The following is a 22,058-nucleotide window of genomic DNA, read 5'->3' as shown; positions in this document are numbered from 1 at the left end:
GTTCATATGCTGTATTTATTAGAGTAACACTCAGATGTCCACATGAAATAAATTTGCCACAATCTAAACATGTCATTTTAATCTTTCCAAATTTCTTCTAAATATTTGGGACCGTTTCCCTTGCCTCTGAAGCTCTCAGTGCCACTTCTTTGATGAATGTACTAGCAGGTCAGGGGTTCTCCTCCAAATCTCTCTTTTATGCAGCACTATAATTAATTGTTGCCACCTCTCCATATGACGATGCATGGTATAGTTACCACAACTATATTTTTTTTCGGTTCCTCTAGAGAGTTCATCGTGGCAGATGAAGCGTGTAACGTACCGGGCATTTACCTTTTTTTGCATGTACAGGAAAGGAAAAAAAAATCGAGCGTCCGAGTTCTAAGGTGTCCCAGGGCCATTTTAGTGGACCAGGCCCAAATCCAAAGAACAGGCCGCCATTTTGAGAGTCCTGTTGCAGCCGCCTGTCGCTGTAGCATCAAGAGCAGCCGAAACTCAGCTGAATGGCAACTGAAACGGTAAAGGGGCGCCCCACTACAGCAGACGAGCCAGGCCCAAATCCAAAGAACTGCTGTCTCACAGGCTAATGGGGCGACCCACGCCGAGTTTCAGCATTGTAGGATGACCACACAAGTACAGCAACTTGCTAGACATCACCTCGGTGCCATCCGGATCTCGGCGCCCCACTGCAGATGAAGTGCCTCTCAACTATGAAACCACCACGGTGACATCCGGATCTTGGCGCGTTGTGCTGCCTTCGGCCTATTCGCACATCGGTCCGCTACTGACGCCATCTCACAGGCTAATGGGGCGACCCACGCCGAGTTTCAGCATTGTAGGATGACCACACCAGTACAGCAACTTGCTAGACATCACCTCGGTGCCATCCGGATCTCGGCGCCCCACTGCAGATGAAGTGCCTCTCAACTATGAAACCACCACGGTGACATCCGGATCTTGGCGCGTTGTGCTGCCTTCGGCCTATTCGCACATCGGTCCGCTACTGACGCCATCTCACAGGCTAATGGGGCGACCCACGCCGAGTTTCAGCATTGTAGGATGACCACACCAGTACAGCAACTTGCTAGACATCACCTCGGTGCCATCCGGATCTCGGCGCCCCACTGCAGATGAAGTGCCTCTCAACTATGAAACCACCACGGTGACATCCGGATCTTGGCGCGTTGTGCTGCCTTCGGCCTATTCGCACATCGGTCCGCTACTGACGCCATCTCACAGGCTAATGGGGTGACCCACGCCGAGTTTCAGCATTGTAGGATGACCACACCAACTTGCTAGACATCACCTCAGTGCCATCCGAATCTTGGCATCTCAACGCCTAGTGGTATCTTCCATACAAAAAATATTGTTACGCTGCCTTTGGCCCCATTCGCACATCAGTCCGCAACTTAGACATCACCTCGGTGCCATCCGGATCTTGGCATCTCAGCGCCTTGTGGTGTCAGTCAGAAAATATTGTTGTGCTGCCTTCGGCCTATTCGCACATCGGTCCGCTACTGACGCCATCTCACAGGCCAACGGGGCGCCCCACGCCGACTTTCAGCATTGTAGGATGGCCACACCAGTACCACAACTTGCAAGACACCACCTCGGTGCCATCCGGATCTTGGCATCTCAGCGCCTTGTGGTCTCTTCTACACCGGAAATATAGTAGAAAATATTGTTGCGCTGCCTTTGGCCCCATTCACACATCAGTCCGCTACTGACACCATCTCACAGGCCAACGGGGCGCCCCACGCCGACTTTCAACATTGTAGGATGGCCACAGAAGTGCGACAACTTACTAGACACCACCTCGGTGCCATCCGGATCTTGGCGCGTTGTGCTGCCTTCGGCCTATTCGCACATCGGTCCGCTACTGACGCAAACTCACAGGCCAACGGGGCGCCCCACGCCGACTTTCAGCATTGTAGGATGGCCACACCAGTGCGGCAACTTCCTACACACCACCTCGGTGCCATCCGGATCTTGGCGCGTAGTGAAGCTGCAGCAGCTGCAAATAAGCTTCAGACAGTGTTACAACCGCTGCTCAGAACTCTCAACTATGACACCACCTCGATGCCATCCGGATCTTGGCGCGTTGTATTGCCTTCGGCCTATTCGCACATCGGTCCGCTACTGACGCCGCCTCACGTGCCAACGTATTTTCTCCGCATTTTATACCCTATGCCGCATAACAGGTCATGTGACTTGTTTATAAAACTTTTCATTGGTTCATTTTACTTTTGGTTTCCTAATGATGGAAGGCTTGATCATATGACCTAAAAACAACACTTTTCATTGGATGAAAACTTTTTTTTTCCCCCAAACGATGAAAGCCCCACCTTGTTTCTGGATGTTTCAGACTGAAGCTGGCGTCAGCATGAGAGCACCACCATCTCGTAGCTCCGTCGTGGTCATTCCGCGAGCAATCATGGCAGCCGCTCCCCACCAGAAGCCTGCAGGTGTCGGGGCCCCCAAAACTTTTGATGAATTCTCAAGGCGGAGGGGACGCTTTCGAGAATGGGGTCCAAGACCTAGCAGACAAGCGTCCGATTTCCAAGGTGTCCCAGGGCCATTTCAGTGGACCAGGCCCAAAAAGGAAACAGCCTGCCGCCATTTTGAGAGTCCTGTGACAGCCGCCTATCGCTGCACCGCAAGAGTGGGCGCAACTCAGCTGAATGGCGGATTTTGACACAGTGGACCAAAAGCGGACGGAATGGCAACTGAAACGGTAAAGGGGCGCCCCACTACAACAGACGAGACTCCACCTGGAGAGGCCCGTTCACGCCGCCTCCCCCGGGGCGCTCCACGCCGTTATTCGGAGCAGCATTGTAGGATACCAAAACCAGTGCGGCAACTTACTGGACATCACCTTGGTGCCATCGTTCTGCTGCCTTGGAACTATTCGCACAACAGTTTGCTACTGATGACCCACCCCCCGCAACGCCCCACGCCGTTATTTGCTGGGTGGCAACTTACTAGACATCACTTTTGTGTCATCTAGATTTCGGCGCGTTCTGCTGCCTTGGAACTATTCGCACAACAGTTTGCTACTGATCACCCACCCCCCGCGACGCCCCACGCCGGAAATCTGGACGTTGTGCTGCGTTGGGACTATTCGCACAGCCGACCGCTACTTCGTTGTTTTTCTCTAAAAATGTTTATATGTTATTACTATTTTTGTTTTCTTGTATATATTTATAAATTATTAAAGTTTTATAATCTTACTACTTTGTCGGAGTGCTATATATTTTTAATGTGACACATAATTGTAAAAACTTTGATGTACAAAGAGTCATCCCTGGAATCTTCCGCTTCACGCTCGGTCCCCTCCCCAATCACAATACAGAATGGTTTTCAGATAATAGCAACGCTTCTGCTGTGACGGATCTCATCGAGTGTGGGCCTTGATCTACTATAACTCCTTTGAAGACGGGTGATTCTTTACAGCTGTGGCCATAAACTACATCTGCAGGGCTAGCTGATAGCCTAGGACCGGCCTGGACAATCGGACACAGAGGAAAAGGAGTGTCAGAGGGTGCGGTAGTGAATAGGGCGAAAGGGAGGTGTCGGGCGGGCACAGGGTGTGATTCTCAGGGAAGAACAGCGCAGATGGGGGGAGGTTTATTACCCATGCATAAAACAGAGAGCGGGGGTGACCACTGCCTGGGGGAGATGCTTGCGAGGGTGGGGAGCCATGCTAAGGATCGACAGCGTTCACAGAGTGGATCTGGTCAAGGCATCTAAAATGGCTGCCGTGCACGACAAAAGTGTGGCATTTGAAAAAAGACAAGATGGCGCACACAATGTTTTTCAACAATTCCTGATTTCCTTCGAATCGAACGTTAACAGACGTTGGGGCATATTACCAAAGTTAAGCGATATTTATCCCTAACGATGCATTGCAAAGATTTTTTTACCGTCAGAAATTATCGCAGATAAACCTTGCTATTATCAAGGTTTATCGCAAATACGATAAAAAACGAGCGCAATGCATTAATGTCGCTGAAAACTCCGCGATATTCATGCATTACCGAGCTAATGCTCTTAGCCATGTTATCCACCTCCCATTGGATAACATGGCTAAGAACTGCTCAGGGCAGCTGTTACTTTTTGGAGATATTCGCGCTTATCTCGAATATTTCCAAAAGTTGATAATAGGAGATAGCGATGTTAGCGACTGTTTCCAGTCGCTAACATCTTGGCATGCCCACTTTGCATGTCATTAGTGATAAATATCACTCACATGCAAAGTGGGACCCAAGATGGTCGCTATCTCCTACTAGCCGTCGCTAACTGGTGTTAGCAACAGCTAGGTAATACACATATAATTTTATCTCCGCGAAGCGGAGCGCTGTTACAGATATATATCTTGTTTTTGAACGTTAATTTCTCAAAATGCACTGAAGCACATATATTGAGACATAGCAAAGGCACATCGGGCTACCAGTCCCTAATATTTTACCAAGTTTCGTGCAAATCCATTCAGCCGTTCGATTATTATTATTATTATTTTTTTTTGCCCCGCGGGGCCCTTTTAAAACCTCCACATCAAACCTAGGGGGTCAGCGAGGATCTACTATGCCCCCTTATGGTCATCAGCCGTTCGATTATTATTATTATTTTTTTTTTTGCCCCGCGGGGCCCTTTTAAAACCTCCACATCAAACCTAGGGGGTCAGCGAGGATCTACTATGCCCCCTTATGGTCATTTGCCCCTTCGCTTTGGCCTCCTCTTGTCTCTCGATCCTACCGAGAGACAAGATGGCGGCCGCTACGTACTGTTTGGAATGTTTACAGACACCGGAGAGCCAATCAGCTTCGCTTCGCAAAGCTCCGTAACGCGAAAAGTACGCGAAGCGGTGCGCTGTTACAGATATATATCTTTTTTTGAACGTTAATTTCTCAAAATCCACTGAAGCACATATATTGAGACCTAGCAAAGGCACATCGGGCTACCAGTCCCTACAATTTTGCCAAGTTTCGTGCAAATCCATTCAGCCGTTCGATTATTATTATTATTATTTTTTTTTGCCCCGCGGGGCCCTTTTAAAACCTCCACATCAAACCTAGGGGGTCAGCGAGGATCTACTATGCCCCCTTATAGTTATTTCCCCCTTTGTTTTGACCTCCTCTTGTCTCTCGATCCTACCGAGAGACAAGATGGCGGCCGCTACGGACTGTTTGGAATGTTGACAGACGCCGGAGAACCAATCAGCTTCGCTTCACAAAGCTCCGTTGCGCGAAAAGTCCGCGAACCAGAGCGCTAACCGGTCCGCTGTTACAGATATATATCTTTTTTTAAACGTTAATTTCTCAAAATCCACTGGAGCACATATATTGAGACCTACAAAAGGCACATCGGGCTACCAGTCCCTACAATTTTGCCAAGTTTCGTGCAAATCCATTCAGCCGTTCGGGCTAAAAGTGAGGCCAACCGCCCTATGGAAAACTCAATGTTAAAAACACGTTTTGGGACCCCCCTTTTTTCTCGGCCCCCACTGGACGAACCCCCCCCAAATTTTCAAGGGCTGCTCAGAAACAAAATGTGCCATTTTCCTGAAAATTTCAGCCGATTCCGTCCACAAACGCCAAAGTTATTAGACATAGAATTTTCAAAAAACCCATAGAGAAAAAATCCTAACTATATATACCTACTGGCGACCGCCAGTAGGTAATATATATATATATATATATATATATATATCCATCCCGGGGATTGGGGGGGCCTTTGAGCCCCTCACACATGTATTTTACAAGCCCCGGGGTTGGCGGTCCCCAGGGCTGGGGGGGATGTGGATTTCCTATGGAAAGTAGATCCTAACTATAACTACCCACTGGCAGTCGCCAGTAGGTAAAATATATATATATATATATATATATATATATATATATATATATAGATAGATAGATAGATAGATAGATATAGATATATTTTATATATATAGATATATTTTATATATATATATATATATATATCCATCCCGGGGATTGGGGGGGCCTTTGAGCCCCTCACACATGTATTTTACAAGCCCCGGGGTTGGCGGTCCCCAGGGCTGGGGGGGATGTGAGCCCCCCGCAAATATAATCAAAATGCCCCAGGGATGGCGGTCCACGGGGCTTGGGGGGTCTTTGAGCCCCCCAACCATTTCTCTTGGAATCCCCGGGGCTGGCGGTCCCCATGGCTGGGGGGTGCTGTGAGCCCCCGTGATTATGTTAGAGAAGTCTGGGGGGGTGGATGTCCCCGGGGCTTCAACTCATTACTAATATTGCCCTCTGGATTTGGGCTGAATAATACCGAAGCGCGGAAGTCCGTGCTTCATTTTTTTTTCTCAGAAGGATCCACGCACCCTGCGCGGATTTTGCCGATTTTAAAAATAAATAAAAACAATTTGGGATCCCCTAAGCAGGCCTAGGGGGTCAGGGTGTTTCTACCCTTCTCCCTTTTTACTTTTTGCGCACTTGTTTTCCTGATTTCTTGTGCCTCGGAAGATGGCTGCTAACACTTGCTGGTTTGGAGTGTTGACAGCCAATTAGCATACAGCTTGTGATTGGGAGGGTGTGCATAGGGTGCGCACAGGGCGCGTTTGCACAGCGGTGAAGGGAGGGGGCGGGGCCTGAGGTGACATCTGTGCAAACATTTTAAGTTGGAAATTAATTTCTCTTCAATCCTGAGGGTCCCTGGGGGCCAACTAGCCCACCAGGTACCTCCTTTAAGCACCACGGAGCTGCGTGTTAAAAAGCAAACCACGTGGGTGCATTTCAAAATACAGAGACTGCCTCCCGTGATCAAGGATCTCACGAGCAGAAACATTGGTACAAGGAAGCCTCTTGCCTTCGTGTTGTTTTACCAAATAAATGGTTTATTGCAACTCAGTGCCGGTGTGCTTCTTTGAAAGGAAAGGAGGATTGGATGGTATGTTTTCCTGGAAGCCTCCCACCAGTTGCACTGGCCACCCTGCTACGGTCAAGGTTTATTTGCGTGGCACTTTGGATGGATTTATTTGAATTTGAACCTGACCTGCTTGCCCCCTGTGACAGTGTTCACGGTGTGTGGCGCGTTTGGGAGCAGAAGGATGCAAATCCAAAATTGCAGGCTGGTGCTGCTTTTAAATCAAGTGAGTGGAACATTAATATTACGAATTGTGCAATAAAGCTGAAATTATGTTTGCGCATTGGAGAAGGCATGAAATAGGAAAGTTTGGAGCGCATAATGTTCATTTAAAGCCTCAAAAGTTTTCTTTTGCGCATTCTGGAAGAGAATACGGCCTGCGCTGTTAAAAAGCAAACCACATGGGTGCAATTCAAAATACAGAGACTGCCTCCCGTGATTAAGGCTCTCACGAGCAGAAACGTTGGGACAAGGAAGCCTCTTGCCTTCGTGTTGTTTTACCAAATAAATGATTTATTGCAACCCAGCCAGTGCCGGTGTGCCTCTTTGAAAGGAAAGGAGGATTGGATGGTATATATATATATATATATATATATATATATATATATATATATATATATATATATATATATATATATATATATATATATATATATATATATATATATATATATATATATATATATTATATATATAATTATACATATATAAAGCCCCCCGGGGCTTTAAGAAAATATTTGCTGGGGGCTCACGGCCCCCCTGCAGCCCCGGGGACTGCCACCTCCGGGGCTTGTGTTTAAAAAAAAAAATAACCTGTGTGGGGGGCTTGAGTCCCCCCACACACCCCACGGACTGCCACCTCCCCGGGGCTCTAAATAATAAAATTGGGGGGCCAGCACCGGGGACCACCACCTCCCCGGGCTTTGGTAATGGTGGGAGGGGGGCTGTGTGGCACGCGGCCCCCCTCCTGGAGCCTTGTCATGGCCCTGGGGGCTGCCACCCCCCAGGGCCGGCTCCTACAGTGTCCCGGGGGGGCCTACCCCCGGGACACTGTAGTTTGCTATGGCAAGGTGGGAGCCTCACGGCTCCCGCCCTACCATGGCACACAGCTTTGGTATTTGGAAGCGAGAGCAGGAAACTTGCTCTCTCTTCCAAATACCAAATCCGATTGCTTTTCCACTAGGGGAGCTGCATCTTAGCAGCTCCCCATGTGGAAAAGCAATGCCGGCTCCCGCAGGAGGCGGGTAGCCGGTGGGACCGTGGGGGGATTGTGGACTCCTCCACAGTCCTCAACGGATAGGGCCGGCCCCGGGGGATCGGGTCCCCAACTAGCCCACAAGGAACCTCAAGTATGTGCCAGGGAGCTGCGTTGCGGAGCGGTGTTCAGAGACCATGCCCTTTTTACACCTCTCTGCAAAGCAGCTCTGTGGCGCTTAATGGGGGTATCTGGTGGACTAGTTGCAACCCAGGGACCCTCAGAATTCAAGGGGAGTAAATCCCCCAACTTAAAACGCGCAACGGGCGCGTTTGCCGGTGGTGAAGGGAGGGGGCAGGGCCTGAGGTGACGTGTGTAAACACGCCCTATGGCACGTTTTAAGTTGGGGAAATAATTCCCCTTCAATCCTGAGGGCCCCTAGGGGCTAACTAGCCCAGCAGGTGCTTCCAGTAAGCGGCATTGCAATGCGTTGCAGAGAGGTGGTCCAGGCCGTGCCACTTTTTACACCTTTCTGCAACGCAGCTCTGTGGAGCTTACTGGAGGTACCTAGTGGGCTAATTGGACCCTAGGGACCCTCAGGATTCAAATAAACTTATTCTCCCAACTTAAAATGGCCACAGGACGTGTTTACACAGTGATGAAGGGAGGGGACGGGGCATGATGTGACGTGTGCAAACACACCCTGTGACGTGTTTTAAGCTAGGGAAATAATTCCCCTTCATTCCTGAGGGCCCATGGTGGCCAACTAGTCCACCAGGTGCTTCCAGTAAGCGCCACTGCGCTGCGTTGCAGAAAGGCAGCTCTGCGGCGCTAACTTGTGATACGAGGTGGGCTAGTTGTACCCAAGAGACACTCAGGATTCAAGGGGACTTTATCCACCAAATTAAAACGGCCACAGGGCGTGTTTGCACACGTCAGCTCAGCCCCCCTCCCTTCACCAATGTGCAAATGCGCTTGTATAGCATTTTAGGAGGTAGTTTTAATCCCCCTGCCCTATTATATACTAGGGGCTTACAGAGGAGGTCATGCTAATAACAGGGGTACCCCAACGCATCGTGTTCCCTAGTGTATGTAGGTGTTTTAACTGTATTCTAATTGTCTTTTAGCATAGCACTGGCTCTAGGACTGGTTAGTCAGAGTCAGTTTCCACCAGTACCCATCTGAAAAAGTTGCGGGTACAGGATGATTTTGCAACAGGGCCTCTTTCTGCACCTCTGTTTGTTCTTTCTGCATGTCTTCCTTCTTCCTGCACTTTTCTTCGTCTTTGAGGACTTCTGTTGCTTCTTTCTGCATTTCTTTTTCTTCTTTTTGTGTGTTTTTTCTTCTTTCTTCACATGTCCTACCTCTGTGAGCATAGTTAGAAACTAGCATTTAAAACACCTTAGAAATTAACTGAAAAAACCATAGGTTTCAGGCACGTTATGGTTAAAAAGTAGCATTTGAAAAACCATTGAAATTCACTGAAAAAACCATAGGTATCAGGCATTTAAAACACCTTAGAAATTGAAATGAAATCATCAGTGATGTCATTAGAGATGTCATCAGTGATGTCATGACCATGTCATGAGTGATGTAATATGTGACGTCATTAGCAGTGCATTGCGGGCGCCCGAGTTATAGGTAGCTGAACTAACTATAACGGGGGAATTTCAATGGCTTTGTACGAGTGAAATGTCCAACTAACTATAACGCCCCTGAAACCTATGTTTTTTTCAGTGAGATATATATATATATATATATATATATATATATATATATATATATATATATATATATATATATATATATATATATATATATATATATATATATATATATATTACCTACTGGCGGTCACCAGTTGGTAGTTCTACTTAGGACCTAGTTTCCACAGGAAGAGCATTTTTTGTTTTGCTTATAACTTTGGCGTCCTTTGATGAATCTTCATGAAATTTTCAAAACGAATTCTTAGTTCTTATCAGCTCATATGTTGAAAGGTGATTCGTCAAGGGGGGCCGAGAAAAAGGGGGCGTCCAAAAACGTTTTTTTTCCATGTTAATATCTTTAGGAAACTTTAGACAAGGCTACAGGTCGAACGGGTGAACTGAATTACCCCAAATTTGGCAGGGAGAAGGGTCTTGGTCTAGAAAGCACGCTTTTGTTTATTTGGTGTAAATTTGTTCAGTAGTTTTGGAGAAATATCGAAATTTACAGCTATCGATATTTGGGAATTCTGCCTCTGATTGGCGAGGCGTTACGAGAACGAGCTTGCTGCTTATTGGTTACGAGCAGTGCGAGCGGTTGCAGTTAGGAAGTGTTGGCCGCCATTTTGTGATTCCGTTGAAGTGAGTAAGAGGAAAAAAGGGCGAAAAGAGTAAAAAGAGGAGGGTAGGAGCGCTATGAGCTCTGTAGGGTGGTTAGGGTGTGCTAGGTGGTGGAAGAGGTGCACCCAGCCCTTATTTAAAGGTTTTTTTTTAACTGTAGGTCGCTAGTCAAGCATCATGCTGAGATCCTAGACCTATTAATCGATGAGTCACCTGACGCACTATTTCTGTCTGAGACTTGGCTGTCCCAGGATTCTGTTACTGAATCATGGCTGGCTCTCCCCCAAGATTACTCTATAAAGAATATTATTAGAACTGGGAGTAGAGGTGGGGGGATTGCACTGATCTATAAGGAGCAATATTCAAGTAGTCTAAAGAAGGACATCTCGGATTGTGAGAGTGCACAATTCCAAATTATGTTAAATCATAATTGTATGATATCTGGTTTGTTAATCTATCGGCCACCTGGCCCGTCAAAAGCTTTCAGAGGAGATTTAGCTAACAAGATTACTTTATTTGCCAGTAAGGAAGCCAACTTTAATATCTTAGGAGACCTTAATCTTCATTTAGAAGATGTTGGTAAGACAGATATTGCCAATTTTCTGGCTGACTTGGAGGCCTGTCAGTTGTCTCAGCGGGTTTTGAACAGTACCCATGTTGCTGGTCACTTGTTGGATCCTATATATTCCAATCTAGACTCTTTTTCTGCTGCAGCTCCAATTCCTATGGTATGGACTGACCATTTTCTTATCCCCTTTTGTATCCGATGGCTAGGAAAACCGACCCAGAAGGGCTCTATGCCTATTTTAAAACAACCGTGGCATAAGTTAGACATTGATGAATTCACGGAACTACTAGTTAGGCACAAACCACTGATTGCAGCGAACATAGAGTCCGCCATGGTGCTTTTCCACGATTGGCTGTCTGATACCCTGGACAGCTGTATTCCAGCTAAGCTTTGTTTGCCAAACAAAAGAGAGAATTTAAATCCCTGGTATAACGAATCCCTAAGTAAGGGAAAAACGAACTGTAAACAGTTAGAGCGACTCTGAAGACGTACCTTTGATTCGGAGGTTAAAAATAAGTACCGGAAGGCCATTAACTCTTATCATTAGTTAATTCGGAGAGCCAGAGCAGAGTACATTGCCGGTAAAATCCTGGAGAGCAAGAATGCGCCATAACTATTTTCTCCTTGCTCACGGTTATGAAAGGCTTGAATCTGAATCTTGACTCTCCTATTACCTATAATACTCAATGTGATGTATTAGCCAGGTACTTCATTCAGAAAGTGGAAAAAATGTATGATAATGTTATCCCCTCTGTTAATGGTGTTGGGGATCATCAGGAAGTCTGTGGCACTCCTAGGGAAACAAATTCTCTGTGTCTCTTCCCCCTACTAGCCCTGACTGAGATTGAAGCTTTATGCTGGAAAATTAAATCCGGCTCTTCTGCTGAACCGCTGAGACCAGCCCAGTTCCGTCAATTCCATAATGTTATTCTCCCAGTTGCCCAGGAATTGATCAATCTTTCGCTGTCTTCGGCATCTCTTCCACAAGCCTGAAAACATGCTAAAGTCATCGCTCTTTTGAAGAAACCATTTTTGGATTCATCCAAACCTGGCAATTTTCCCCCTATTTCCCAACTCCTCTTCTTGGTCAAAGTCGCGGAATCTCACTTTAACACAATTCTCACTGAGTTTATAGAGCGTAATGCTTTACTGGATGCCTCACAAAACGGTTTCAGGTCCGGCCATAGTACGGAATCCACCCTAATGGTAGTGACAGAAGAAATCTGCGGTAGTCTTGATGAGGGGAATTCGGCAGCCTTGATTCTCCTAAGTGCCGCTTTTGATACGGTGTCACATGAGATATTTCTGCGTAGGCTTCGGGAGATTGGGATTGGGGGTCTGGCTTTAACATGGTTCCGATCCTTCTTAGAGGACAGGACCTTCCAGGTTACTATGCCACCTTTTTATTCCAAGCAGCATATCATTAGACAAGGGGTGCCACTGGGCTCTATTTTGAGCCCTTTGCTCATTAATATTTATGTTCAGCCGCTGGCATTGGTGGCCAGGAGTAGAGGGTTGTCATTGGTGTCATACGCTGATGACACCCAACTTGCCATCGCCTTCTCCAAGAATCATGAATCAAACCGTGTCAAATTCAAGGACGATCTGATGGCAATTGCGGACTGGTTGACAGCTAACTGTCTGCAATTAAACACCAGCAAATCAGAAATACTTCTGCTTGGGAAAGACAGTGATATGTGGTCTGAACACTAGTGGCCGGAGTATCCTAAACCTGCACCTATCCCTAAGGAGGAGGTTAAGAACTTGGGCTTTTAGATTGACAAAAATATGTCCTTCGATACTCAATCCAAATCAGTTGCAGGCGGGCTCTTGCGAGGTTTGAAACCTATTTTGGGGTTCTTTGAGCCCTTTTTTCATCAGATCATCCTTCAGGCCACTATTCTGGCAAGGCTGGACCATGGGAATTCTCTATATCTAGGGGCCAGTAAATCTTGCACTCTGCGACTTCAGAGAGTTCAGAATGCTGCAGCTCAGATTCTGTTGGCACTACCTAAATTGTGCTCAGTGTCGAGGTCACTATTCAAACTTCATTGGTTGCCAGTGGAGAGAAGAGTTCAGTTTTAGGTTCTATGTGTAGCCCATAAAATTCTGTCTCATCAAGCTCCCACTGTTCTAGTTAACTTGTTAGTGCCATACTACCCGAACCGACCACTCCGTTCATCGGATCTAAGACTTGTCTGTAATCCCCGTATCCGTAGAGTCAGAGCAGGTGGTCAGTATTTACCCGTACCGGTGTGAAAGTGGTGTTTTGCCCAGAGTGAGATGATGGTGAGGTGAGGTGCCGGTAAACTCGGGGATGAAAGCGTGAGCCTAAACCGTGAGCTGAGTACTGTAAAGTGATGTGATGAAGTATTTACCCCTACCGGTGTGAAAGTGCTGTTTTGCCCAGAGTGAGATGGTGCTGATGTGAGGGGCTGGTATACTCGGGGATGAAAGCGGCGCCTAAACCGTGAGCTGAGTGCTGTAAACTGATGTGCTGTGGGCTCTGTTGGATACTGGCCGCAGTACCATACCTGTGTAAGTAGTGTTAGTATGCGTTTATACTATACATGGAGTGGGAAGCAAACTATTCACCCCCTACCGGTCTGAAAAATAAAATGCAGTGTTTTAGCAAGCAGGAATAAAGAAAAAAACATGAAGAATATAATGCAGAATGTTGCGATGCCACAGAAGACAAATGGTGAAATCAGGTGTGTGTAATAAAGCGATGGAGTTTGAAAGTTATGTAAAAAGTGTCTTTCTTTAAGTGCCATAAATGGATCCACTGGTGCAATAGTTAAGGCATCCAGCTGAGGCAAACTGTAAGCTGTTTTGCTGGATTCAAATGTAAGCTCCAGTATCAGTGAATTCCACATTACATGATACAGCTCCATGTGACATCAGCAATACCTATTAGAGATGAATGACTCTAAATTCTATAAGGAAAATAAAGGTAGGATACGATTACCACATGTATCTTTTAAGAAAACTAAGAAAATAAATTTGCAAAATGTAATCATCACACTTTTTAGGCACCCTGGTACTGCTTTTTTGTAACACAAAATGATCAACAGTAGAACAGTCAGGAATCTCTTGTACAGTAGATTCTATCTGGTGCATGTCAGAATTGGTAATAGTTCTACCCACATTGGAACTTTGAGGAGGAACACAAATGTTGCGCTTCTGAGAAGCACATTCGGTACCCTTCTGGTCAAACCATACATTATTGTCTTCAGCTCTTTCAAAAAAAATCTTTTGCAGAGAGCTAAGACATCGAGCTGAGGCAAACTCCAACCGCTTGTGCTATATTGAAACCGAAGCTCCTGCATCAGTGAGTTCCACATTACATGTTACAGTTCCATGTGACATGAATAATAGCTATTAGACATGAATGAGTAAAATAAAGGTAGGATACGATTATCACAGTGTGCCAACCAGTTTCTAAACAATGTTGTGTTTTTTTATCAAGATCGCCAGCTTGTGAGTTCAGGCTGAAGAAGAGTAAATATGTGTGAAAGGGCTTTGTGGATAACTGGCAGGCAGAGAGAGACGTATGCACAAAGAATGGACATGGTTTCAAAATGGATGTCGGGTTTAGGCTAATTTAGCAAGTAAATAGCGTATTTGCATAGGCCATACATCACCGATCTCTGGTTAGAGTGGAGACGTAAGGGGCAGTAATGAAAACAGAGTTCAAATGCATGAGCATACTTAGAAAGTTATTATATGAAAATAATTCAATTTAAGTGTATTAAAAAAATTTAAAGGATAAAGTCAAAAAGTTGGAAAAAATCAATCAAAGAATAACGTGAATTTCTTACAAGTCTTGGAAATTGCAGTCCGGAAGTTCTTCAGCGGCTTGAGATGCGTAATGTTCCAAGAGGTCATTGTTGCCATCGTGTGAGAAAAGCAAAGCGATCCAATTCATATCATCGAAGGGACAGTAATGTTCCTCGAATGTTGAAGCCGCAATTTGAATTGGCAGGCAATCTGCGATGTTGTCAAAGGTCGCACGTTGCAGGAGATCTTTCGTGGCTGCACAGAAATCCCATTCCGCCACGATACTATTTTGCACTACATTCACCATTGCTCCACTGCCTGAACAATCAAGTTCATGATTTTTAAAATACTCGATTACTTGCTGGATATCAGGAGCGATTGTTGGAATGTTGGAAAGGCATAGATCCATTCGCCAGTAGAATGGGTACGTTTTGCAATAAAAATATGGTTGTACGCAATTTGCATATGAATGAATGAATGGGGGATTTGTAATGCGCAGACTAAACCCAAAGGGTATCAAGGCGCAGGACACACACACACATACAATCTCAGAGAGCACGTGCAACGAAATTAGTAGGCCTGAGAGAAGAGCCAGGTCTTTAAAAGTTTACGGAAAACCCCCAACGAGGGTTGACTGGATAGTTCATGGGGGAGGGAATTCCATAACTTGGGGGCCAAGATGGAAAAGGCTCTTCCTCCCCACTTCGCCTTTTTAAATCTGGGAACAGAAAGCAGATTTCTGGAGGCCGAGTGAAGGGTTCTATTGGGAGTGTAGGGGTTAACAAGGGACATGATACCTTCGGAGCCAGATCCAAAAACTGTCCTGTGGGCCATGCAAAGGAGCTCAAAGAAATCCTGGACTGGATAGGGAGCCAGTGGAGATCCTTCCTGGCCTGAGTAGCAGATGCGAGCCTAGGGAGGTTCAAAACCATCCTGGCTGCGGCGTTTTGCACCATCTGGAGGCGATGGACAGCCCTCTTGTTGATGCCACCATAGAGCGCGTTGCAATAGTCAAGCCTGGAGGAGACAAGAGCAACTGTTGACTGTTTGCGGGCATCAAGCGACAGATATGGGGCAATCTTTTTCAGTGTCCGGATGATGGCACAGCAGGTGGACACTGTTCTGTTGACCTGGGGGTCAAAGGAGAGGGCCAGATCTATCATTACGCCAAGATTCCTGACAGAACGAGTCGGATGGGGGCAGTCCCCCAAAGAAGACGGCCACCAGTCCTCAGACCAGATATCTAGATTTCCTCCAAAAATCAAGACCTCCGTCTTTTCCCCATTAAATTTTAGAAAGTTGCGTACCATCCATTGCGATACTTCCTCCATGCAAGCTCTGAATTTAGCAGCTGAGTCGTTTACCGACTGAGCAATGGAGACCATAATCTGGGTATCGTCGGCGTACGACAAAACCTGGAATCCAAAAGATCGTACCACTTTGGCAAGTGGGGTTACGTAGATGTTGAACAACAGCGGGCTTAAAGAGGAGCCCTGCGGTACCCCACATTGCACAGACTGGGAGGAGGACAGAAAGTTACCCAACTTTACTCGCTGCTTTCTTTGATGGAGGAAGGTAGAGAGGAGACTAAGGGCGGTGCCGCCCACCCCTATCCCTTCAAGCCTGTCCACCAGGATCGAAGGAGACAGAGTGTCAAAGGCTGCCGTGAGATCGAGCAGTACCAGTAACGTAGTCTGGCCCCTGTCGACCTCAGACCGGATGTTATTGGTCACTACTGTGAGGGCAGACTCAGTGCTGTGGGCAGCACGAAACCCATGTTGGGAACTATCCAGCAGGTCCGAGCTCTCCAAATAGGAGGCCAGATAGCCATTAAGATGGGCCTCAAGTATCTTGGCCGTGGCTGGAAGTAAAGAGATAGGCCGATTTTTTTTTAGAATTCCCGGATCCAGAGAGGCCTTCTTAAGGAGTGGCTTAACAACTGCAGTTTTCCAGGATATGGGGAAAATCCCCTCAGTGATAGCCAAATTCATGACCTCTAGGAGGGGAGGGAGAATGACCTCTCTACAGGCTTTGAGAGTTTTTAAAGGACAGGGATCCAAGGGCGAGCATGACTTGGTAGCGTCCAGGAGACGATTTAATTATTCCGGGGTCAGAAGAGGAAAGGCTGCGAAACCAGGACTGTGGCCAGATCCGGAAAACTCATCCTGGGAGGGAAAAGAAAGAGAAGGCGGAGGTGCGCCGTTGTTATCCAATTCCAGGTTGAGAATTTTAAGAGAGTTGTGGATATCGGCAATTTTAGAGTGGAAAAAGCTCCCGATATTGTCGCAGAGCTCCTGTGACTCGACTACGGCGTCAGCTGCTTTGGATGTTGAAAGAGTATTAATGATTTTAAAGAGCTCTCTCGATGATTTTAACGAGGCAGTGATGTTATTAAAATAGTTCTTTTTTTCATCGACTATAGCCTTCTTATATTCCCTAAGAGAGAGTTTATGTTGGATTTTTCCAGAAGAGTCAGGATGTGCATGCCAGGATTTCTCCTTTTGTCTGCACTTCTGCCTTAAGAGTCTTAAGCGATTGGAATACCAGGGCAGTGAGGGACTCTTCTTGGCTGAGTAGTGTTTTTTAGACGGTGCTAAGGTGGCGATCGCATTAGAGAGGGCGTTGGACAGACCAAGTGCAGCTGCATTAGGATCTGACAGAGAGAGGGAGCTAAAGGCATCGATAAATGGGGTGAGGGATAAATTATTAACCTCTCTGTAATTTCTTCTGGTTTCCCATACATTCCGGTTGAATTGATCAGGGGCAGAAGGAGTGATGTTAAGATGGAGGGACACTGCCCGATGGTCAGACCAAGATAGAGGAATAGAAATTCCTATCCTCAGTCTGGTGTCATTAGAAAAGACGCCATTGAGCGTGTGTCCAGCAAGATGCGGATGCGTAGTGCCTTCAACCAGTTGGATTAGCCCGCAGGCGGTCAGACCCTCAACCAGGGAAATCGTGCCTCAGTCATCTACTGCCTCCAAATTAAAATTAAAATCACCAAGGAGGGTTAGGTTAGGCTTGTTGATGAAAGGCTCTAAAAGTTTAAGTATGTCATAAGAGAAGGTAGTCCTAGGGCCAGGGGGTCTATAACAGAGAATGACAGAGAAGGAAGCTGTAGGGGCAAATTTTATGGAAAGATACATTGCCTCAAAACTATCATAGGGAGGAGAGAGGGGGTCAGTGCGACATGTAAAGCAATCTCTAAATAAGATTCCCAGCCCTCCACCCCTATGACCGGTTCGGTCCATTCTGGTCAGGGCATAGCCCGCCGGAATGGCATCAACCAAATCAGGGCCTGAGGAACCAGAGCCCCAGGTCTCAGTTATGAAAACCCAGGGGGTTTCCTCTGGGAGACGAAATCACTGAAGGCTACGTTGTTTTTGACTAGTGACCCGGCATTGATGAGAAAGCCTGCCTCCTTAGTGGGATTTTCTACTAAATTAGCTGACACCGGATATGCCTGGAGTTTTCTAGAATGCCGGGTCCGAGCAAATTTAGAGGCACCACTGCAACAGGATTTGGTTAAAAAGTCGTCCGGAGATAGGGTATGATGACAAGGCTTAGGGGGGGGCCTAAAAGAGAGCAGAGTAGAAAGAGAATAGAACTCACGGTTAGCGGGAGAGGAAAAACGGGGCCCAGCCCCGCCGGGCCCGTGGCGCGATCTCAGCACGGACGGGCGCAGACGGCCTTAACTTTGGTGCAACTTCGGCGCACGCACGCTGTGCGCGACCGCTGTGCGCGGAGAAAGCCATTCGTACTAAATAGGGTGGAGCCTGCTTGTGGATACCCTCGTGACCCTGAGGAGCCAATCACATGCGGGACCCCTAATGTGTACATAGACGTCATGTTGTAGCTGGCTCCGATAATAGAGAGAGGCAGGCAGCCAAAAAGTTGTTCCATTTTTTTATAGTATTGATGTAGCTTCACATAGAGGTGTATTCTGTCAGACATTGTTGTTAGCACTTTGAGCCCAGCCATTCTTTAGAAGCAAAAATAGTAGTAGGATGGCCGCAAAGAGAGCGAGAATTATGGGCACTGTTCCTGTTATTCCATAGATGATCGAATAAATGAAGTCTGGTATTATACCAAAAATGGTTTGAAAGAGTGTGAAAAGGCCGGGGGAGACCGTGTTAAAAAAAAAGTGTGCCAGACCTTGAGTGTGAGATGTGTTGAAAATTGTGTAACAATTTACAAAGTGTAATCGGAGGTTCGTATTTAAAAGGGACTGTATTTTACTTGAAGTTCGCATTATCTGCAGTCGATACATTTCTTCTACAGAAGTGAGGGACACCTCTGTTCTTAACAAAAGCTGTTTCGGTTTGGTTAGTTTAATGAAATCTGTTTTCAAAGTAGATTTTGAAGGTCAAGTTGAAGTTTAGTTGTTTTGTGTGGGTGGCAATAGACATTGCCACAGGAAGTTACTCAGTTTAAAACAGTAAGGACAGACGGTATGCCAGTTCATATTCTGTAGGAGTGCATGTTATTGAGAAGCAGATAAGTGCTGTTAAAAGGTTGTGTGAATATTGGGCTGATTGTGGAAGTTGGCGTGGTTTTAAGAAAGCACGCAGAATTGGGGGCTGTAAACTTAGAAGCTTCGGGCAGTTGGACATTCTCGGATATCAATGAATGAGTGCCATTGTGGTCGCACTTTTCACCTGTGAAAAAAAAGTTCTGTATTCTCTTTAAGACATCGATATGTAAATGGGAGAAACCACTGCTCGTGAATAAACGCGGTACCTTATATGATGACATGAATCATGACAAACAACATGTACACCTAGCAGACACAACGACAGTACATACTGTAGGAACCGTGGCTAGCCATGTATACAAACCAAACATGGCATGGCACCTCTGCCACACAATGCAGAATGCGGGGAGGGATGGGAGCAAAGTATGTGCAAAGGTGGGAAGTGATTCTCTATTATAAAAGTATACAATGCAAAGTGTTGAGGGGATGTGCCGGACAGACTTGAGCATGCAGAGCACAGACATGTACATGTGAACATACACTTATGGTCTATTGAGTGAAGCAGGAAGTGGACGCAACTATGATAGTACAGTCAGTAGGGAAGATTATGAAAACATACCGTGTACGTGCTCCCGCCCCATCCCAAATCTTTACCATAGTGGGCTGGCTCGGCGTACGCAAGGCTAGCGCAGGGGTATGAATAAAAGGCATGTTTGTGTGGGTGTGGTTTTGCTCAGGAATGACGAACATGTCTGCCAGGTCTGCGCAGCTTACACCGCCATGAGGTTGAACCCGTGAGCGAAGATGGCTGCGTGAATGGTGCTCTCAGCCTGCTGGTATTTAGAAATCGTCATGGCCACTGCGAGGCACATATGCTACACAGTTGACCTTTCGCTACTGCATTATGTGAAAGTGGGCTCACCACGTGCAGGCGGAAGCTCCTGGGCCGAGGTCTGCGAGGTAGGAAGGTGCCTGAGATCAACACTGGCTACCCTGACACAGGTACACAGCGCCCAGCCTGAGGCCCAGCACCGTGGAGTGCTCTGTCTACTACTAACACAGTAGTCCAACAGGTACCAACAGTGGAACGGTGTTTTGATACCATAGTTGACGATGTTAAAACTGTATCTGAGAGTGGAGATGAAGGTACTCCCTTCGACCAGGTGCAACCAACTCTAGGTCCCAACAGTAGAACGGTATCTTGATCCCGCAATGGACGGTGTTAGAACTGCATCTGAGAGTGGAGATGAAGGTACTCCCTTCGACCAGGTACAACCAGCTCTAGGTCCCAACAGTGGAATGGTGTCTTGATCCCACAATGGACGATGTCCGATATTACCTCCTGCTTTCTTTTCACAGAACTCCCTCCATTGAGGTGCATCACACTCTGTGCTTTGGTAGTTAACTGCTGCACATGAATATTGGGCTTGGCTGATGGCAGTCGCTGGACTACACCGTGGTACAGCAGGTCCGAACAGTGAAGCGGGGTCTTTATTCCATGATTGAGGATGTCAGAAGTTACAGTCTGTGATTATTTTTGTGTACCCCCTTTGACCAGGTGCAACCAACTGTAGATCCCAACAGTGGAACGGTGTCTTGATCCCACAATGGATGATGTTAGAACTTCATCTGAGAGTGGAGACGAAGGTATTCCCTTCAACGAGGTTCAACCTACTCTAGGTCACAACAGTGGAACGGTGCCTTGATCCCACAATGAACGATGTCCGATATTACCTGCTGCTTGGTTTTCATAGAACTCCCTCCGTTGAGGTGCATCAGACTCTGTGCTTGGTTGACACCAGTCGGTGGAATACACAACGGTACAGCAGGTCTGAACAGTGAAATGGGGTGTTGATTCTATGATTGAGGATGTCAGAAGTTCAAGTCTGTGATTATTTCTGTGTACCACGTCCGATCTGGTGCAACCAACTCCATGCTTTTGAATTCAACGGTACATGACTGTGAGGCGTTAATGAATAGTGCCTCTGGCCTACACTGCGGTCAGCAGGGCTCACAATTTAGATCGATTAACACTGCAGATAGCAGTGTTCACAATTCAGATTGAGTCGCTATTGTAGATGATGCAGTCCTGTAGGAAAAGACATTGCTCCAGTGCGCTCTGTCTGCACCATGCATATGTATCATTACAGGCTATGCACATGTTTTTTGTTGCTTTGCTTATGACAAATTGGGGAGCTCAAGTCCACGTTACGTAGCTTCGGGTTCTTGCCGACCGCTCTCTCTGGCCTACACTGCAGACAGAAGTGTTCACAGTTCAGATCGAGTGGTGATTGTAATTACAGAATCCAATAGTCAAGTAACTACAACGTCTATTGAAATATACACATTATCCTTTTAGTACACTTGCTTGAAGACATTTTTTTAGATGACTTATAGGCTTAGTACAATGACCAAATTTATCTTGCAAGTGGAAAGGAACACTGAATAGTCTACACTGTGGACAGCAGAAATCAGAAATCGAATTGTTTTATTCATTGCAGAGTTTTCTGTAATATATGTTGTTGTATTTTGTGAAGAGGAAGTGAGAAAAAGTATTCATGGATATCTGTGTGAGTACTGCCTTCAATTAACACTGCGGACAGCAGTGTTCACAATTCATATCGAGTCGGTATTGTAGATGACGCAGACCTGTAGGAAAAGACATTGCTCCAGTGAGCTCTGTCTGCACCATGCATATCGTATCATTACAGGCACGCTTTTTTTTTGGTTTGCGTTTGAGAAACTGGGCAGCTCAAGTCAATGCCACTTGGTTGTGGGCCTTTGCTGAACGCTCTCTCTGTCATACACTGCAGATAGCAGTGT

Source organism: Lissotriton helveticus, chromosome 1_1 (genome assembly GCF_964261635.1).
Source record: "Lissotriton helveticus chromosome 1_1, aLisHel1.1, whole genome shotgun sequence".
Taxonomy (NCBI): Eukaryota; Metazoa; Chordata; class Amphibia; order Caudata; family Salamandridae; genus Lissotriton; species Lissotriton helveticus.
This window is presented reverse-complemented; position numbering follows the sequence as displayed.